This window comes from Phocoena phocoena, chromosome 2 (genome assembly GCF_963924675.1).
Source record: "Phocoena phocoena chromosome 2, mPhoPho1.1, whole genome shotgun sequence".
NCBI lineage: Eukaryota > Metazoa > Chordata > Mammalia > Artiodactyla > Phocoenidae > Phocoena > Phocoena phocoena.
In genome coordinates this window covers 12,994,280-13,014,628 of record NC_089220.1, presented here as the reverse complement: position 1 = coordinate 13,014,628, position 20,349 = coordinate 12,994,280, and the positions used below count along the sequence as shown (strand labels likewise).

General features: G+C 44.2%; 1 protein-coding gene and 1 non-coding gene across 4 annotated transcripts in view; both read right to left on the bottom strand.

Moving 5' to 3' along the window:
• TTC7B (tetratricopeptide repeat domain 7B) overlaps positions 1-20,349 on the bottom strand; it is a 238,998-nt gene that overhangs the window by 141,790 nt on the left and 76,859 nt on the right. The gene's annotated exons all lie outside the window — the stretch shown is intronic.
• Positions 13,869-13,997, bottom strand: LOC136119730 (small nucleolar RNA SNORA11). Its single transcript, XR_010655691.1, has one exon. It is a non-coding gene; the product is annotated as a small nucleolar RNA SNORA11 (small nucleolar RNA).

Here is a 20,349-nt window from a genome sequence, read left to right as displayed (position 1 = left end):
CTGTAGTTTTATACACGAAGAAACAAAGGTTCAGAGAAATTATGTAACGTGCCCGTGATCATCACACAGCCCACAGACAGAAGAGCTGGTATTTGAACCCAGGCCCAGTCTGACTCCAGTGCCCAGAAAAGTTGATGATCCCTGTCATGCAGAAGCCTGCAAAGAGTCTGGAAACTGTGACTAACTCCCATGACACAAAAGCAAAAGCACGACAGGGCAGAAGAGAAGCAAGGAAGGCTGGGAACAGCGAGGGCCAGGCCAAATTCCTACCGGGACACACTTGGCTCTGAAGAAGGGCTGTGATTCATGGCCCCTGCCAGTGGCGGCAGACAACAAAGGGACAGCAGAGCATTTCTGCCGCGTGGGCTAACCTTCACGGCGGAAAGAGAACTCTGAAGTGGACCAGGATGGACAAGGAAACTAACATTGACAAAATGATGATAATATAAAAATGGGTCGGTCCACAATTCGTTAGGACAAGCTTCTACATCAGACGCTTTCATCATACGCCTCACAGAGTGCCCTTCCCAGTCAGAATTCACATCCAATCACTCAGATGGTGAGCTCAACTGTACCTTTGCACCATCTATAGAAAAAAAGCTTCGTTAAGCACACGAGCAGGGCAAACATGATCTGTGGGGAGAATATTGAATTTGCTCAGCAGAATAAGCTATTTTCAAGCCCTTCTAAGCCATCCAAAAGAGCGGACATTTACTAATAGACCCCTGACAAGATAATTACAAATGAGTCCTCTCTCTCATCAAGAAAGCCTCCCTAAGACTTTCGGCTGCTGGGAACTTCCCTGGTGGTGCAGTGGTTGGGACTCCACGTTCCCGGTGCAAGGGGCCTGGGTTTGATCCCTGGTCAGGGAACCCGTGCATGGATCCCACATGCATGGATCCCACATGCATGCCGCAGCTAGGAGTCAGCATGCTGCAACTGAGGAGCTGGCGAGCCTCAACTAAGGAGCCCACGAGCTGCAACTAAGACACAGCGCAGCCAAATAAATAAATAAAATAATTTTTTTTTCTTTTGTGGTACGCGGGCCTCTCACTGTTGGGGCCTCTCCCATTGCGGAGCACAGGCTCCGGACGCACAGGCTCAGCGGCCATGGCTCACAGGCCCAGCCGCTCTGCAGCATGTGGGATCCTCCCGGACCGGGGCATGAACCCGCGTCCCCTGCATCGGCAGGCGGACTCTCAATCACTGCGCCACCAGGGAAGCCCTAAAATAAATATTTTTAAAGAAAAAGAGACTTTCAGCTGCTTCAGGATAGAGACGAGGTCTTCCAGGGTAAGACCAGCTGCACACCTGCTAGTCACAGGGCTGCTGTGAGGATCACATGAGGCCACAGTCACTGCTCAGTAAATGTTCACCATCATCGCCTTCTTCTGAAGTGACACGAGCTGGTCCCACACCACCCCCAGCCCACTGTTCCAGATGGTTCTCCCACCAACCTAGTGAGCAGACAGGACTCGTTACCCTCAACTGACAGAGAGGGAAACTGAGTCCCAGAGATGGAATGGGAGAGGCCTGCCCAACAGCACTGAGCAGGCAGCGGAGCCAGGACCGGGATCCCCAGTGCAGGGATCCTTCCCCTGCCCCTGCTCGGTGTCCTTCTATCCACCCCAACTATTTTTTTCAACTTTTTGTTATATAAAAAATAGACACAGAAAGCCACATAAAACAAATATATCGCTTGAGAAATTATTACAAGGCAAAAACACTTGTAACTATCACCCAAGTTTAAAAAAAAAAAAAGAATCCTTGTCACTCACCCCATCCCAGTTAACAGGCCTCTCCATCCAGCCAAAGTAACTGCCCCCCTGACTTTCATAGCCATGGCCTCATTCCATTCCTTACAGCTTAATCACTCAAGTATACATCCCTGCACTTGCCCATTTTTTTTTTTTTCTTACTTGATGAGTCTTTAAAATCTCGGTTAATCTACAGGTTCCCTTTCTACCTCTTTCTTTTCCTTACAATTTATCAGTTAAAGAATCTGAACTGCTTGACCTGTAGAGATTCCCATTGGCTGGAAAACCACACAGTCATGCGGTTCGATAGGAAAACCACAGAGTCGTGCAGTTGGATATATTCCTCCTTTCCCTGTATTTCTTGCATTTGGGAGCTGGATTTTGAGGCTTCACCCATTCAGGTTCAATCCCTTTGCAAGACTTTGCCAGTCGTGTGTTCTTCCATCAGGAGGCACATTGGGTCCAGCTGTCGCTCTTTTGTTGCTGCTAGCTGCCCTTGATGCTTGATGGTTAGATACGTTAATTCACTGGGAGTTACAAAATGGTGACATTCTAATTCTCTCACTGCATTTTCACTTACTAGCTGGAATAATTTTATAGGGAGGTGTTTCCCTTCATCTAATATTTGGTTTTCCAGTTCATACAGTAAATGGAGGAAAAACATTTGATTCTTTCTTTCTGTCTACTTTGTTAGATACTGAATTAGAACTCATGAATTTAAACATATTTGATGAGACTATTGCAATTTTTATCCTTCTTTAAATTCAAATTGTCCCATATATGGCCTGAATTCCATGTTAGAAAACATAGCCCTAGAAATCTTTGATAGTTCTCTTGCTATCTGATATGTAGAGATTTTACAGGCTTGTCTTATTTATTTCCTACCCCAGAACTGAATGAGGTTTTTTAAATTGGAAAATGATACTTCAAGATCACAACCTAGGCACTAGGGACGGTCATTGCTACTGGGTCAGTCACTGAGCCAAACCTCCTCTCCTCTCCTTGTCTCTCTGAAGGACTTATTTAAAGGACCTCCCCTCTCTCTCTCTCTCTCTCTCTCTCTCTCTCTCTCTCTCACACACACATACACACACACACACACACACACACATATGTGTATATCTACACACACGCGCACACAAATACACATACAGACACACACACACACACAGATACCTAATGATTTCATACTGATATTTCCAATTCTGTCATTCAAATTGAGGACTACACTACAAATAACAAATGCTGGAAAGGGTATGGAGAAAAGGGAACCCTCCTACACTGTTGGTGGGAATATAAGTTGGTACAGTCACTATGGAGAACAGGTGGAGGTTCCTCAGAAAACTAAAAATAGAATTACCATATGATCCAGCAATCCCACTCCTGAGCATATACCGGGACAAACCTATAATTCAAAAAGATACATGCACCCCTATGTTCATAGCAGCACTATTTCACGATAGCCAAGTCATGGAAAATACCTAAATGTCCATCGATAGACAAATGGATAAAGAAGATGTGGTACATATATATACAATGGAATACTACTCAGCTATAAAAAAGAATGCAATGATGCCATTTGCAGTAACATGGATGCAACTAGAGATTATGATACTAAGTGAAGTAAGTCAGAAAAAGATATACCATATGATAACAGTTATATGTGGAATCTAAAATATGGCACAATTATAAAGCAATTATACTCCAATAAAAAAATAAAATAAGGCACAAATTAACCTGTCTACAAAACAGAAACAGACTCACAGACACAGAGAACAGACTTGTGGTTGCCATGGGGGAGAGGGGTAGGGGAGGACAGGACTGGGAGTGTGGGATTAGCAGATGTAAACTATTATACATAGGATGGATAAACAACAAGGTCCTTCAGTACAGCATAAGGAACTATATTCAATATCCTGTGATAAATCATAATGGAGAAGAATATTAAAAAAAAAAGAATGTTGGGGCTTCCCTGGTGGCACAGTGATTGAGAGTCCACCTGCCGATGCAGGGGACACAGGTTCGTGCCCCGGTCCGGGAAGATACCACATGCCGCAGAGCGGCTGCGCCCGTGAGCCATGGCCGCTGAGCCTGCGCGTCTGGAGCCTGTGCTCCGCAGCGGGACAGGCCACAACGGTGAGAGGCCCGCGTACCGCAAAAAAAAAAAAAAAGAATGTCTATATGTGTATAACTGGGTCACTCTGCTGTACAGCAGAGATGCGCACAACATTGTAAATCAACTATACTTTTAAAAAATTAAATTAGAAAAAAACAAATTCAGGACTACAGAGTTTTTCCTTGATTTCTTCTATCTTAAATCTATTTTGCCTTTCTCCTACACCAAGAATCCTGGTTCCCAAGGACATGAGGGATAAGAGAATTAGAACATTCCATGACTATTAAGCTGCTCTATTTTATGTTACACAAAAACATTTCACAATATCAAATCATATCACCATCATTATGATTATTGAAAAGCCAAAAATCTTATTTTCTGCATATGCTATCAGCATTCTCCTTTCATTTTTTAGTTTATGGTTGTACTATATCTGTTATGAGACAATCAAAGAAATGGGGAAGCATGACCTATACTTTAAAAAAAAAAGAGTAGTCAATATAAACTCACTCTGAGTGAGCCTACGTGTTGGATTTAGCAAAGACTTCAAAGTACCTATTATAAGTATGATCAAAGAATTAATAGAAACTACATTTAAAGATTAAAAGAAAATAGCAAGTCAGCAAATAGGGAATCTCAATAGAGAAATAGAAGCTATAAAAATTAACCAAGTGGGGATTTTAGAGTTAAAAAGTATAACTAAAATTAAAAATTCCCTAAATGGGCTCAACAGCAGCTTTGAGATAGCTAAAAAATCACTGAACTTAAGATAAATGAATAAAAATCATCCAATCCAAAGAACAGAGAAAAAAAAAAGGCTGAAGAAAAACAGAGACACATAATGATAAAACTGCTGAAAAACAAATCTTGAAAAGTAACAACAGAAAAATAATTAATCACATAGAGGGGAACAACAGTTAAGATTAATAGTGACATCTCATCAAACATAGGGGAAGATATACTCAAAGTGATGAGAGAGAAAAAAAAATCACCAAGAATTCTGCATGGCATAAAATCAAAAATGATGGCAAAATAAAGACATTCCCAGATAAACAAAAAGTGGGAGAATTCATATCTAGCAGACATACCCAATACAAAATTTTAAAGGAAGTCCTTCAGACTACAAGGAAATGACAACAGAAGGTAATCTGAAACCACAGGAGTAAATTAGTAAGAGTACTAGAAATATAAATACGTGGTTAAATATAGTTTAAATATATTTTAAAATCTTTTCTTCTTTTAATTTATATTAAAAATAGGATTGTATGAGGAAATAATTATTATATTGTACTGTTGTGTTTATAACATATAGAGACATTAGTAGCAAAAGGAGGGAGGAAATAAAGCTATATTAGAGCCAACCTGCATATTTTACTGAAATAGATTGACAATTTAAGATATGTTTTATAATTCATAGAGGAACCACCATAGAAATTTTCAAAAAATACAGGTAAAAAATCAACAGAGGAATTAAAATGTAATGCTGAAAGGTATTTGTTTAACACAAAAGAGGGCCATAGGGAGGAACAAAGAATAAAAAAGACATGAGACATACAGAAAACAAAGAGCAAAATGGCAGATGTAGATCTAATCATGTCAGTAGTTACATTACATGTGAATGAGTTAAATATTCCAATCAAAAGGCAATTTTTTTATACTGGATAAAAAAAGCAAGGTCCAACTATCCGCTATCTGCAAGAGATATACAAGAGAGGTGTTTTAATTCAAAGATACAAATAGGTTGAAAGCAAAAGGATGAAAAAGATACACTATGTAAACAGTAACCACAAGATGGCTAGAGTGGCTATATTAATATCAGATAAGGCAGACTTTAAGTGAAGAAATATTACTAGAGACAAAGAGGTATCTATGAAAAACCTACAGCTAACATCTTACTTAATGGTGAAAGACTGCACGCTTTCTCCCTAAGATCGGGCAGGAGTAAGATAAAGAGGTCTGCTCTCACCACTTCTATTCAACATTGTATTGAAGGTTCGGGGCAGTGCAATAAGGTGACAGTAGAAATAAAAGACATACGGTTTGGAAAGGAGGAAGTAAAACTGTTTTTATTCACAGATGACATGATCCCATATGTAAAATTCCTAAGTAATCGATCTATTAAAAATTATAAGAACTAGTTAACAAGTTCAGCAAGGTTGCAAGATACAGCATCTATATATAAAAATCAATAGTATATATATGTGTATATATATATATATATATATATAAGCAAAGAATAATCTGAAAATAAAAATTTAAAAACAATTTCATTCACAATAACATAAAATGAATAAACTACTTAGGAACAAATTTAACAAAAAATTCAAAACCTGTGTAATAAAAACTGCAAAAAAATTTTGAGAGAAATTAAAGAGGATCTACATAAAAGAAGAGACAATGGATTGGAAGATTCACTATTGTTAATGTGGCAATTCTCCCTAAATTGATCTAGAGATTCACTGCCAGCCTTATTCAAATCCTGGCAGGCATTTTTTTTTTTTTTGTAGAAATTGACAAGCTGAGTCTAAAATTCATATGGAAATATCAAAGACTGAGAATAGCCAAAATAATTTTGAAAGAGAACAAAATTAGAGGACTTACACTACCTAATTTCAAAGCTTGCAATACAGCTACATATTCAAGACAGTGTGCTATTGGCTTAAGAATAGACATATAAATCAATGACACAAAATAGAGACCCCAGAAATAAACCTTTATATTTATGCTCAATTAATTAATTATTTTGCTAAAGTGTCAAGGCAATTTAATGGGAAAAGAGTTGACTTTTCAACAAGTGGTGCTTAGACAACTGGATATCTAAATGCCAAAAAAAAAAAAAAAAATTAACTTAGACTCTTACATCACACCATACACAAATATTAACTCAAAATAGATTAGAGGCCTACGTGTAAAAGTAAAAACTATAAAACTTCTGTAATAAAACACAGGAGAAAAACTTTGTGGTCTTAGATTGGGCCAAAATTTCTTAGCTATGACACCAAAAGGACGATCCATAAAAAGAAAAATTGGTTAAGTTGGACTTCATCAAAATTAACTTTTCCTCTCTGAATGACATAATTTAAAAAAATGAATACCTGCCATAGACTGGCAGAAAATATCTGCAAATTATATATCTGATAAAGGACCTGTATCCAGAATATATAAGGAACTCTTACAACTTGATAATAAGAAGACAATCCAATTGAAAACAGGGCAAAAGATTTGAAGACTTTCACCAAAGAAGATATAAGAATAGCTAATAGGCACATGCAAAACAGCTGAACATCATTAATCATTAGGGAAATGCAAATTAAAATCACGAGATACCACTACAAACCCACCAGACTGGCTTTAATTTCAAAACTGCCAACACTAAATGTTGAAGAGAATGGAAAGAAGCTGGAACTCTCATACACTGCTGCTAGGAAGGTAAAATGGTACAGTCACTCAGGAAAACAGCTTAGCAGTTTCTTAAAAGTTAAACATAAACTTATGACCCATCAATTCCACTCTGATGAATCTATCTAAGGAAAAATGAAAACATACGTCTACAGAAAGATTTGTCCATGAGTGATCATAGCAGCATTATTCATAATAGCCCCAAAGTGGAAACGATCCAAATGTCCATCAACTGGTAAATGGATAAACAATGGAAAAACTATTTAGCAATACAAAGGAGTGATTACTGATATATTCAACAACGTGGGTAAACCTCAAACACATTATCCTAAGAGAAAGAAGCAAGACACAAAGGACTACGTATTCTATGATCCCATTTATGTGACATTTCTGGAAAAGGCAAATCTATAGAGCAGAAAAGTGGTTGTCTGGAGCTGGGGGTAGGAGTGGGGACTGATTACAAATAGGCATGAAGAACTTTTAGGGTGATGGAATGTTCTAAAGCTGAATTGTGCCAATGACTGCAATGCTTCCGTAAGTTTACTTAAAACAATTGAACTGCATATTTACAACAGGTGAATTTTTGATATATAAATTATACCTGAATAAAGCCGCTAAAAAATAATAGTAGCATCTTGCTTTATGATAATTCCTGGCTACCTCCCCGTCCTTCACTTTTATCTCTACCTGATCGTTCTTTTGTCTCTTGTGTCACTTGGTCAGTTTTCATTCCACTTTCAGCATTCTCCTCATTGTGGGGTCCAGTCCCAGCAAAAAGCCCTAGTGGGTCGGTTTCAAGTCTTCACAGGGGCCAGACTGCTCCAGTCCCTTAGACCTTACTTGGCAAAACCCTCTCATTTTCAGCAGCTAATCTCAAATTGGCCAGACAAGCTTTCCAGTAGTCTTGATGGCTATTTTCGGGTCTCCTGTCCTCAGGCCCCTGGGATCCCCCATTGCTTCCTTCTGCTTTCTCCCACACAGATGCAAATAACATGCTTGTCTCTAGCTGTTGGTAGCCTGTCGCCATTAGCTTGTACTTTGGTGTTCGTGAGTACACCTTGTCATCTAGTTTCACGGTAAATGTTGTGCACGGGTTTTTGGTTTTGCTGTCCGGTTACTGTGTCTTTTTTAATGACAGGATATGAGAAGATCCCAAAACTATACTGCCACTGTTGTTATCATCTTCCCAGACTTCTCAGCTGCTGATTCTTACCTTTTCTTCTAGGGAGCTGACAAACCCTTCACTCTGCAGGGTTTTATTAATTTATTTATCAAACTTACCATGTGCCAGACACTGTCCAAACACACAATAATTACTAACGCACTTAATCTGCCTAACAACACTACGAAGAAGGTACTATTATTATCCCCAGTTTACAAATGAGGAAAGTGAAACACAGAGAGGTTAAGTAACTTGCCAAGGTCACCGCGCTTGTAAGGGGGAGGATTCAAACCCAGGCAGGTGGATCCAGAGTCAATGGTTTTTAACCACTAGACAATGCTGCCTGCCAAGAGTGCATAAAGTGTGTCTGGCCTGGTAGCTCTAGCATTCAACCAGGACTACCATCCCTGCCCCCCCAGGCCTCCCTGAGATGGGGAAATCTTACCCCTCCCTCAAAGACCAAGTTCAAATGTCAGTTCTTCTAATGAACTGGATGAACGCACCCAGGCAAGTGCTTGCTCCTCCGTCCTCCCCTCCCTCTCCTTCTCCCCACCAGCCCGTCTTTTCTTTATAGTGCTTTGCACCAGGTGTTATAATTATTTGTTGTCTTTCCCATGAGCTCAGAGAACATTTTTTATTCATCTCATATCCCAGAGCTTATCCTAGTGACTGGTGCCCAGCAGGCTCTCAATAAACATACATGGAGTTGAGATGGCAAGAGCTTCTTTTTTTTAACTAGCTCAAAACGTACTTGAAAGCAGTATAATTGCATCTTTAAAAAAATCTGTAATTCAGAGGTTTTACCAAGTCTGGCTAATGAGTTTTTCTGAGTATTCTTCAGAAGAAACACAACATCAGATTCTTCCTGGTATTTTAACTGCTTGTTTCCAACATGCAGAGATTGCTGCTTCTGATGTTAATCTACCAGGGAGAGTCAAAGGAGAACCAGCTCCCATACCCATCAACCAAGCACCTGCCAGCAAAGAGAAGATACAGAAGGAAGAGCTAGCTGAACACCTAGCCTAAAGAATCACCACCAAAGTCACCTGTGAATAAAAAGTAAAAATTCAAACCTCAAATAGAGAGGAAGGTGGAAAAATCAAACGTCAATTGAAAAAAGCAATTCATTAATTTTTTAAAATCTTACAGCTTAATGCAGGATTTTGCTATGAGAACATACAATCATATTGTAGATATCCTTATTGGTGTACAGATCTACGGCAGACATTGCTATACAAATATAAAGGCAGGTGTTTGTAAGAAAATTTATGGCCCCTCTCACTTTCAATAGAAGGTTCTAGCATTTCCTAAGAAAAGTCGTAAATTTTCCAAAGATGTCTCAGTCATTTTCTGGGCTTTAACTCAACCTCTCTGGAACTCTCTCTGAGAGCTGACTAAAAATACCTCTGCAAAAAAAAAAAAAAAAAAAAAAGTATGGAGAGAAAAATGATGACTTAAAAAGAAATAGGTAGGAAATATCCCTTGAAAAGAGCTGGGGCCTCCACCCCCTCCACCCTGCCCTCATATAAAATATTAACGCATTTGACACTTAAACCAGGGAAGGGAAAGAACAGGTTGATGAAATTTGCTCTGGCCAAGAACAGGAATGCTGCATGCCTTCCCAACACCCTCCTGCCCATCCACCCTGCTTCCCGGGCAGATACATCTGGACCAGCTCTGTGGCACAGGCGGCACTAAATTACCGAGAAAGCTCTCCACAGTCTGACAGGCTCAGAGGGGGTAAAATCTGGCTTCTTCCTTGACCAGACGGGACGTGAATTCCTCCTTCCCAACACACATGTGCCATTTCAATGGCCTGCCCTTGAGGGGCTGCCTACAAAGGCCATACTTAAACAGGCTCTCAGGCTTCTGTGTCCAACTTCAGCCTGTGAGGTTTCAACTCAAAGAGCTACATACTTGAAAAAAAATGCAGGTCTGGGAGGCTCTGGGAGCAAATGTTCTCAACACTAAACCGTGGAAAATGATAATTCTCTTTCCTGCTGTGGGAACGCTAGAATCCCATCCAGATGTGTACACGCCAGGCTTAAGTAAGGAGGGCTACAAGCACCAATTTTCCACCAAGCTAGGAGCTTCTCAGAAAAGAAAGAGTCTATCAGGCCTGCTTGGGGGGTGTCTTATAATAAAGCCACCGTTATTGGAAACAGTCTCAGAGATAAGGCAGACAGCAGGAGTCCCTATGACCTTCCCAGAAAACGTATTATCTCTTACTGAGGTCAAGGAAACCACTTGATACCTGGCCCCCTTCACCCTCTTCCAACAGAAGGACATCATCTGTGGGAAGAGCTAGATGGTCAGAGCACAGCTCCCCCTAAACAGCAACAGGAGCGGTCACTTCCATGAGGCCCGTCTAGGCTGTCTTTTTCTTCCTTACATCCCGGCACCTAGCACAGTGCTTGCACGCTTAGCTCTCAGTACATACATGCTGCGTGAACTAATTTTAAAGAAAACACACAACTGTCAGGCATCTGTGAGCCACAGCCATCTCGGCTGAACATAAGTTCATTCACTCACTCACTCATTCATTCACGTACACTTGTATACCAGATACTCTCAAGGTACAGATCCCTCCCCAAACCAAACAGATAAAAATTCCTGGAACTTATATTCCAGTGATGGGAGACAGACAATAAACAGATTAGATAAGGGAAAAAAAAACACAATGTGGGCAAAGGGTTAGCAAATTCCTTTCCTCTCCTGCTTGAGAATCTGACCTTAGGTTAACTTTCTACTTCTGTTTCCCTGGAAACCTAATAAAGCTAGAATGTCAATTATGTTACGAGGCAACATTGCTTATATTAAAAATGACCTCTGACTGATAACTTGCATCTGGACTGCAAGGAACTATAAATATCTGATGGGGACAACGCCGCTTTGGGCTTCCTTGAATGTGATGACTTACAACTGAGCATATCCCTCAGGGAGACGTTAAGCCGGGGCAGACCCCATCCCTACTCCACGTGAAGCTCATTCTCTAGCACGTGAGCTGTCACATGATGAGGGAGGGGCAAAGAGGACAGCTCCTGGGTGGCCAGATGACTGCCAAGAGCACAGCTCACATAGGAGAGAAACCCTTGACACTGCCTGGTTGGCAACTTACGGTTCTGCTCCAGATCTGTCTCCATAGATGGCCAAGTGTGGCCAGTGAAAGTCTTGTGGGTCGGAATGCTTAACTGAACCTAAGAAGATCCCTGGTAAGCACTGTTCGTAGTACATTTGATGCCCGTTAAATACTGAGAAAAACAGAGCAGAGAAAAAGGATGGGTTGGTTGGACCAGATGCCTCTGATGCCTATTCAGGATCCTTTCAGGTCTAACCGACACGAGCGCCCTTCCCAGTCCACCTCGCCTTTGTGAATTAGCGCCTCTTCACTGATCCACCTTCAGGCTCTGCTCAGTCACTTGCTCGGGAAACCTCCCCTAACCACCAGCTCCAGGTCAACTTCATTTTCAAATGGCCTCTCACAGAAATGGGTACCTTACCGCCTGAGCCCCATCTCGGGGTGTAGTTATACACCCAGGAATATAAGGACCTGGTTTCTCTCTGAAAGCAAGAAGCACGTCTGGCTGCTCACCATTTCGCCCCCAGCACCTGGAGAACATCTGGCAGGAGTAGCAGCTGAATAAACACTGGCAGAACAAGTGAATGTTGGAACAAATCATCTGAAACTAAACAGAGTTGGGCAGTAGTCCTCACACCACACTGTTAAGTTCCTGCTGTGTATGCTCACTGATGATACTCCTGTCCAGAGCATGACCCAAGAGTCGGCCTGCAAATATTGCCCTCTATAAAAGAAAATTCCAGGGTCAATCTCCGGTCGTATCAAGAGTTACTGGGAAATATCAAAAAAAATAAAGTTAATTTTGATTTTTTAGCCACAACTGTTATATAACCATCTCTTTTGGGGAAAACGTGCAAAGTGAAAGGCTGAATTTAAAGAGGTAGTGTTGCCTTCTTCTCCTTTCCTAAGGTGTAAGCCTACTTGTAGTTATTTATTTTCCTGTTGGACTAGAACATCCACTGGGATCATTTGCTGCCTCCCCCCTAGCTCCTAGCACATAAACGTTTGATGGATGAACAAATAAGTGGACGAATAAACAAAGAACCTCCCCCTTCCCTCCTGCCTCCATTAAAATAGAAAATCACTATCCCGAACAAACCCAAGGTGAAAACTGGAATAATCTCCTGTACCAGTTCATCTTTCAGGGAATTCCAATTCTGAACGGAGGCTGAAGGAGGCAGCCTACAGCTGGGAGAAACCGTCCGGAGAGGGGCCTTTGTGAGATGCAAGTAACTGCTAATTAGTTCACCGGTCCCCTCCCCATGCCCCATGCTCCCACCCTATCCCGCCTTGTACTCTGGAAGCCTCAAATGACCTACCCCGTTCTTCTGCTGAAGCCAGGACAGGCCAACATGGATGCACCCACCTTGCTGAACGCTGATAACGCTTTGATGGCGCAGGCCTCGAACACGCCGTGGGTGCTAGCGCTTATGCAGTGCATTGAAAGCAACTACCCGAGCCCCATAATTCATCCCCTGAAATTTATCACGGAAAGTGGTCCTGGAATTTCATAATTAAAACTGACAAAGACTCCTTTGTTTTCATACTAAAGTTTTGATGGCATTAAGGGATGAGCCAGACCTAGTCTACACTGAAACAAAACAGAGAAGACTTGGCTGACGCTTTTTCTTACATAAACAATTACAACTAGACTGGCTTTAAAAGTCCTTATTTTCTCAGTCTAATGTATTCCTTGCGGCTCTGCTGCCCAGAGCTCCATCTTCAAGAAGAGAACACTAACTGGGAGTGGTCATTCTGTGCGAGTGCTGAGAAAACTGGGCTGGGCGTCAGCAGGGGGAGGCGCAGGCCACCAACTAGCTGTGTGACCCTGAATAAATCACACTGCCTTGTTTAATTCTCTTCTTTTTCTTTTTCTTCTTTTTTTTTTTTTTTAGAAGTTTTAGGTTTACAACAAAATTGATAGGAAGGTATAGAAATTTCCCGAAGTCCACAGTTCACCTTAGGGTTCACTCTAAGGAAGTGAATAGTGTTGCACATTCCATGGGTTTGGACAAAAGTATAATGACACCTATCCATCATTATAATGGCATACAAAGTATTTTCACTGCTCTGAAAAACTTCTATATGCTGTGTATTCACCTCCCCTCTCTCCCAAACTGCTGGCGATCTTTTTATTGTCTCCACTGTTTGGTCTTTTCTAGAATAGCATATAAATGGGATCTTCTTTTTTTCCTTGAAAAGAGAGGTTCAAAGCCTTTAAGTCTATAAGACCACTCATGGTCCACCACAGGCTCTAGGCAGCAAACTCCCCCGCTAAACACGGTGGCTTTTCTTCCAGTATGGAGCCCTGTCCCACTGGTCCCGCTCAGAGGCCACCTGGAGGTGCAGGAGGACATGTGTAGGGTATTTGCTCATAGGAAGGCTACAAGTTTTGTGTCCCTTGTCACAATGAACCCAGATGCCTGTCAGGTGTGTTATAAACAGAGGAGCCATTTCTTCAGCCTCCTGCTCTGAGCACACCCCAGCACTGCCTTGTTTACTGACTGTCTCCCTGAGCAAAATGTAAACCCCATCAAGGCAGTGACTGGGTCTGACCTGTTCACTTAGAACAGTGTTTGGCACTAGTAAATAACCTCTTGAGGTTCTTGATAAGTATTTATTAAATGATCATTGAATGTGATTTCTCTGGATCTCAGAGTCCTCAGCTACAGAGGGCAGTGATTTTTAAAAATATGCTCTAACCATTTGGACTCCAGGATTTTCAGATTCTACACCCGACCTTCAGCTCAACTATCATGAAAATTTTCCTTATTACTGAAATGACTCGTGGGAAGTGCTTAGCACAGTTCGCTAGGTTGACCCAAAGTCTTCCAGACACAGGACTGCTTGAATGACAAGTGGCATCACCGAGGTGGTCCTGGCTGACCAGGCTGCAGGACTCACACTGGTCCGTAAACTTCCCTCCTGAAGCTGTTGTGAATAAAGGCAGTAGCCCACTTACATGGAGTCCCCCCCACCACTCCCTCCATCACCCCATCTTTCTCTCAGTCCAATACATACATGGTTCTTGCTGAGATCAGAACGTAGCCTATGGCTGAAAACCAAGTAAAATGAACCAAGTCCGACTGATATGGTGGGCATGATTCTGCTGGCACTAGAACCCTGCCAAATGAGCTACCCTAGCCTTGGCCCTTCCTGATACCCCATCCTTCTCCACACCTGAAGAATAAATTCCCTGCATCTTAGCCTGGTTTTCAGTCTTCCACCATCTCTCCGCCATCCATCCTTCCAGCGAGAACCCTAACTTGGAAAAGGAAATGGGAACGGAAATAACATTTATTTAAAGTGACCCACATCTGAGGCCACCACTTCGTTCGTGCCGCTCTTTCCCCAATCTAGCTTGTGCTCTGACCATCCACCAAAAGTCCTTTCAAGGTCACAAAGGCTTTCCATATTACCGAATCCAGTGCTTTGGTATTTACCCTTATTAACACCTCAGCGTCATCAGGTGAGCCCTTCCTCCTCTTCAGGCACCTTAGGCTTCTATGAGGACACACCCTCGTGGTCCCTCCTACCTCGGGCAGCTCCCGTATGGGCTCCTCCTCCTTGGCCCAACTCCAACTCTTGCAGGTTTCCTGCTGGGTCCTGGGCTTTGCTTCTCTCTTTACGGTCTGTCCCTCTCAGCCCATCCAGTCCAGGGCTTTTAATATAATCAACATGCTGAGACTCCCAACTTATAACTCAAGGTTCAACCTCCCCTGTGCTCATCTATCCTCCTAGTCGACACTGCCACTTGGAAATCTCACAGGCTCTCAAATGATACACATCCAAAGGCAAATCTCTGATTTCCTCTTTTCCGAATCTGGTCCTCTCCTTGTCCCCACTCCACCTAACCAGTTGCTCCGACTGCAACTGGGGAGTCATTCCTGATTCCTCTGTTCCCCTTCCCGCTGCCCCCCAAATCCAATTCATCAACTAGTCCCCACACCAGTTGGGATCACACATCAACGAACAGCAGTTCTACCATACATCTCCAATCCATCCACTTGTCTTGGTCCCTACTACCACTGTCATCTTTTATTTTTTTTTTTGGCGGTACGCCGGCCTCTCACTGTTGTGGCCTCTCCCCTTGCGGAGCACAGGCTCCGGACGCGCAGGCTCAGCGGCCATGGCTCACGGGCCCAGCCGCTCCGCGGCACGTGGGATCCTCCCGGACCAGGGCACGAACCCGCGTCCCCTTCATCGGCAGGCGGACTCTCAACCACTGCGCCACCAGGGAAGCCCCACTGTCATCTTTGAGGTGAGCATCTAATGCCTTGCCCACCACTGTCACCTCGCCTTTGTTTTGGTGACTTGGGGATTTTTCTTTGGACAATCGCTACTCTCCCATTGTACGCCACCAGAGTAGATCTGCCTTTTCAGGGTAAGCCAAACCAGGAGAGTCTGTGACTCTCCCCCTTCCAACTCTGCTGCAGCCACACTGGGCTCTTTTCAGGTTCCTAAACACATCAAACTTCCCTGGGTCAAGACCTTACACGTGGTGGGCCCTCTTCTTGCACCACTCTTTCTCCTGCTTGTGAAGCCTTCAAGTCTTGGTCTCATGTCACTTCCTCAGGAGGCCTGGCCTGACCACCCTACCTAAGCAGGTACCCTCTGTTATTTGCAGCACCCATTCATTTCCTAGCATTTATTACGATTTGCAATTATAAACATTGGTTTACTTGTTTATTATCTTCTCCCTCACTAGGCTGTATCCTCCCTGAGGACCCGGACTATGTGTCTTATATTCCCCAATTCAGTACCAAGCACAGTACCGGCACATAGCAGAACTATGTTGGATAACTGACCCAACCTACTGCATGCCAGGTCCTGTGCTGGGAGGTTTATATAGAAACACATACATTACTGTATAAACCTCTGCTCCAACCAGAGTGGCCTCCTCATACCCTGCAGAATATATACAATACTGAGCACCCCAGGTTTCTACCAACCCCAGGTTGGTAGTTCTAACCCCAGGTTTCTACCAACTAGCTGGAAAGTACCCCTGACTCTCCCGAATCTGTGCACCTACATCATTTCAATCCCACTTCTCCAAAGCTTTACCCCCTTCCCAAATCTTCCGCCGTCTCAACAGGCAGCCTCCTTATTTGGCTTTCTGGCAACCTGGACTTCCCCTGTCACACATGTACAGATATCCTGAGACTGCTTCTTTTAGTTAATTCCCTGAGATGAAGTTCTAGGAGGTCAGGGACTTTGTTGTTCTTTTCCGCATTAAAGCCCCAGTGCTAGGCCAGGGCCTGGCTCCTATGCGATTAGTCCTCACTAAATGGATGAATAAGTACTTTACTGAATGAGTGAATGGGCCTGGAAACCTCAGCTCAGTTAAAGTGATTATTAGGTGTTCTTGCATTGTTTACTCTTTTATACAACCATACTGTCGCCTATAAAGTTACTTATTTTCACATCTTACCCTTTTTCTTTTCTCCTACTATCTCCCACAGTGCAGGCTCATTTCTTTTTACTCTCTGAGTCTCTCGAGAAATGTCATGTACCAAAAGTTGATACATACGAAACGCTTACTGGAAATGTGTCTGAATTTTCTCATGTTCCTTGCATTTGACTCCTAATGTAGAAAGCAGGGGGCAGTTGAAAAGGCAACCACTTCTATCACTGCCAGGAGGAAGACGTACTGAAGGCAAGAATGCAGAGGACAAGGCCAAGTCGCTCCAGTGCCTGGGGAGGCCAGTGCATCGAGCCAAGCCCCCTCGCGTCCTGGCCGTCACCCTCCCCCCTCCCTCCCGCCCCCAACAGGGCCTGTGGGAGCCCGTCTGCTGCTACTGTTTCTCTGAGGCCATAAACCCAGGAACCTCGGCAGCCCATGGGACGCCGCAGGCCTCATGGCCCTTCTTCCTGCCTTCTAATTCCAAGCTACATTGAGCAGGGCTGAACAGTTGCAAAGGTCAACAAGATGACTGCGGAAGTTTAAAAACTTTGAAAAGTCAATGCGTAGTGCTAATTAGAGGTCTATTTAAAGCCAACACATAGCGGTGACTGACTATAATAACACAACTCCAAAAAGCCCTCCATCCCACTTTATTCCCTGGCCTGGCTGCAGGCACGTGGGGGGCAGCCCAGAGTCTGACCATACTGCCTGACTTCCTACCTTCTCCGAGACAGGATCTCCCACAAAGAACTCCGTGATGCACCCTAGGAAAAAGGACGACCCAGCGGGTACATTTCCCAGACACTGACGCTCATTTGCCTTCTTGCTTGAATTTATCCCCACCCTCCTTGAATTAAAACCAATTCAGAACCAGGGAAAACACACACTACAATCCATTTGGCTTACCCAGTACACCTGACATGCTGGAGCAAGAAGCAAAGCTCCTTGAAATGTCCTTGGCTACCTTTTGTTTATAAGATATAGTTCAATATTCCTAAAATAACGTGGAGTAAATAAATGGCATCCCAAACCCAAGCTTCTCTGGCATCGTGGCCTCAAGGACTCAAGGAGGGGGTAACACATCTCAGAAGGCTGAGGGGAGCCCCAGGCTGAGGCCGTTTCTCTGCACACTGCCCAGAACACCCAGTGCTAGTGCCTCACACCAGGCGGCCCCGCCTCCTTCCTCTGAAACACTGGGGTGGCCCTCGGTGATTAGGGGTTACCCAAGCTAATGTTATGCATCTCGAGCAGAGCTGGCTCACACCAGCAGTCATATATGAAATGAGTGACGCCTGCTTCGAGAACTTCCACTTCAGCTGGAGCCCGACCTTCCTGTGGTCCCACTTCCAGCTGGAAAGCCAGCCGGGCATCGTCGTCACTGGGAGTTACAATCTCCCCCTGCCTGTTTGCCTGACGCTGCACCAGATGCTTCCACAGGCGTTCTCTTATTTGCGCCACACACAGCTCTCTGGTTCTGGCACTATTTTACAGATAAAGAAACGGACACCCAGCGAGGAGAAGGGCTGGTCCCTTATCTGGTCCTCTGGCTCCAGCGCCCTTGCTTCCCCTCATCCGAGTGCCTACCGTGGGCGAGGAAACTCGAAAAGCTCAGAGGCAGCCGCCCTGGCCCTCTGAGGCTAACACTCTCTGCCTCCACCCTCTGCAGAGCCTCAGCAGGACGGTTTTCTCATTCACAGCAGGCCTGCTGCTGCCACCCAGAGGGATAAGAGAAACCCCCGTGAAATGGACATGTGTGTGTGCCAAGCCAGACCATGCCCAAGGACACTGGGGCTGGGATGATAACAGGTGCTCGCTCCCTCCAAGGGGACAGGGGAGAAGGGGGAGTGAGGGGGCAACAAGGAGAGGGAGGGGAAGGGGGTGAGGCAGGAAAGAGAGGGGGAGGAAAGGAGGGGGGAGAGGGGCAGGGGGAGGAGGAGAGAAGAAGAAACATACGATTTGTGACAGGCTGTAGATGAGACATGAGGAAAAGTGTGATGAGAAAACACCAATTTGTGGAGGCTGGGGACCATCCCCCGGCAATGTCTCATCCCGGGGTCAAGCGCTCCCTCACGAGAGAGGCTGGATGGTGGACAAGGCCACGGTTTGAAGGTTGAGCCAAGGCCCTGCACACAGCATTTCCCCTGCAGCGGGGGCAGCACTGAAAGGACTGAGGTCAGAAGCCTGGCAGCCAGGTCACGGTGCGTGTAACAGAGGCGATGCTGTTTACACCGCCAACCCCAAGGGCGGGGGTGGGCGTGGAAGATACAACGCCATGAGGATCAACGATGAAATAAAAGTACTTGGTAAACAGAAGAGGGATCTAAGGGATCAGAGCGGCCCAGGAGCTGGTCCTGGCGTCAGGTTCTTTCTGAAAGAGACCCAAGTTCATGGGCTTGGCAACTAAAAGGCTGAACATATTTAAGTGTATTTCTAAAGAAAACGATATGCTTTACCAATTAGTAACGCTTATTGGCGAACTCATCTAAGATGCATTTTCCTAACCCTGAAAATCAGTCAAATCCTGTCAATTCCAGATATATATATTTTTAAGTGTAGAAACACAAAAAGGGAGCGAGACAACGAAGGAGCAGAGCAAACACATAGGAAGATGGGAAGCCGCTGGTGCTTACGGATGGCACCACCTCCATTTGCCCCCACTTGCTCCGCAGAGACACTGGCGGTACGCGTCCACTGATGAATGCCCCCCGGGTGTGGCTCTTGGGCCCCGAGTGACCCACCGTGTAAGTCAGCAGCCCTGACAGCGCTTGGCATGTCCAAAACCTCCCACTGGTCTCTCTCCTTTCGTCTGTATTTCGTGGTCTCAAAACTGGCCCTCACCTCCACCTGAGTAACCTCTTGTTACCGCTTTAGAACACTGCAGCTGACAAGAGCCCTCCAGGGCAGCCAGCTCAATGCATCACTGGTCTTTAGAGCCCAGGGAGAAGACCAAGAGGACAAGAAGAAAGGAAGAGGGGCTTCAAAATTAAGCAGTCCCTTAACTTTGACTATGTCAATGGGAATCTTCTTGAACTTGGGTAAGATAAAACGAGACATGAGCCAGTAAGCAATTCCCAGCATGTAATCCATCGCCTAGTGCAAACCTCTCATCATTATTTTTTAGTTGGGTTCTGGTGGGCATCCAGAGGTTCAGGGCAGGAGGACAGAGCCCCATAGCCCTGCTTCTTTCTCCTCGACGAATAGGCTTCAAATAGGAAAATAAGTTGTCCGGCCCGCCCTTATCAATCTCACACAAAACATTTTCAATAGAAGGTATTGGTTTGGGACTCCTGAAAGCCCCAGGGAAATTCATTCCGGCCTCTGGACTTGCATATCAGTCACACACACCCACAGGTTAGAGGGAGGAAAAGCCAGGGTTGGAGTTTCCTCTGTGATGACACTACTTATTGTGAAAAGGGAGAATAAACAGAAAAA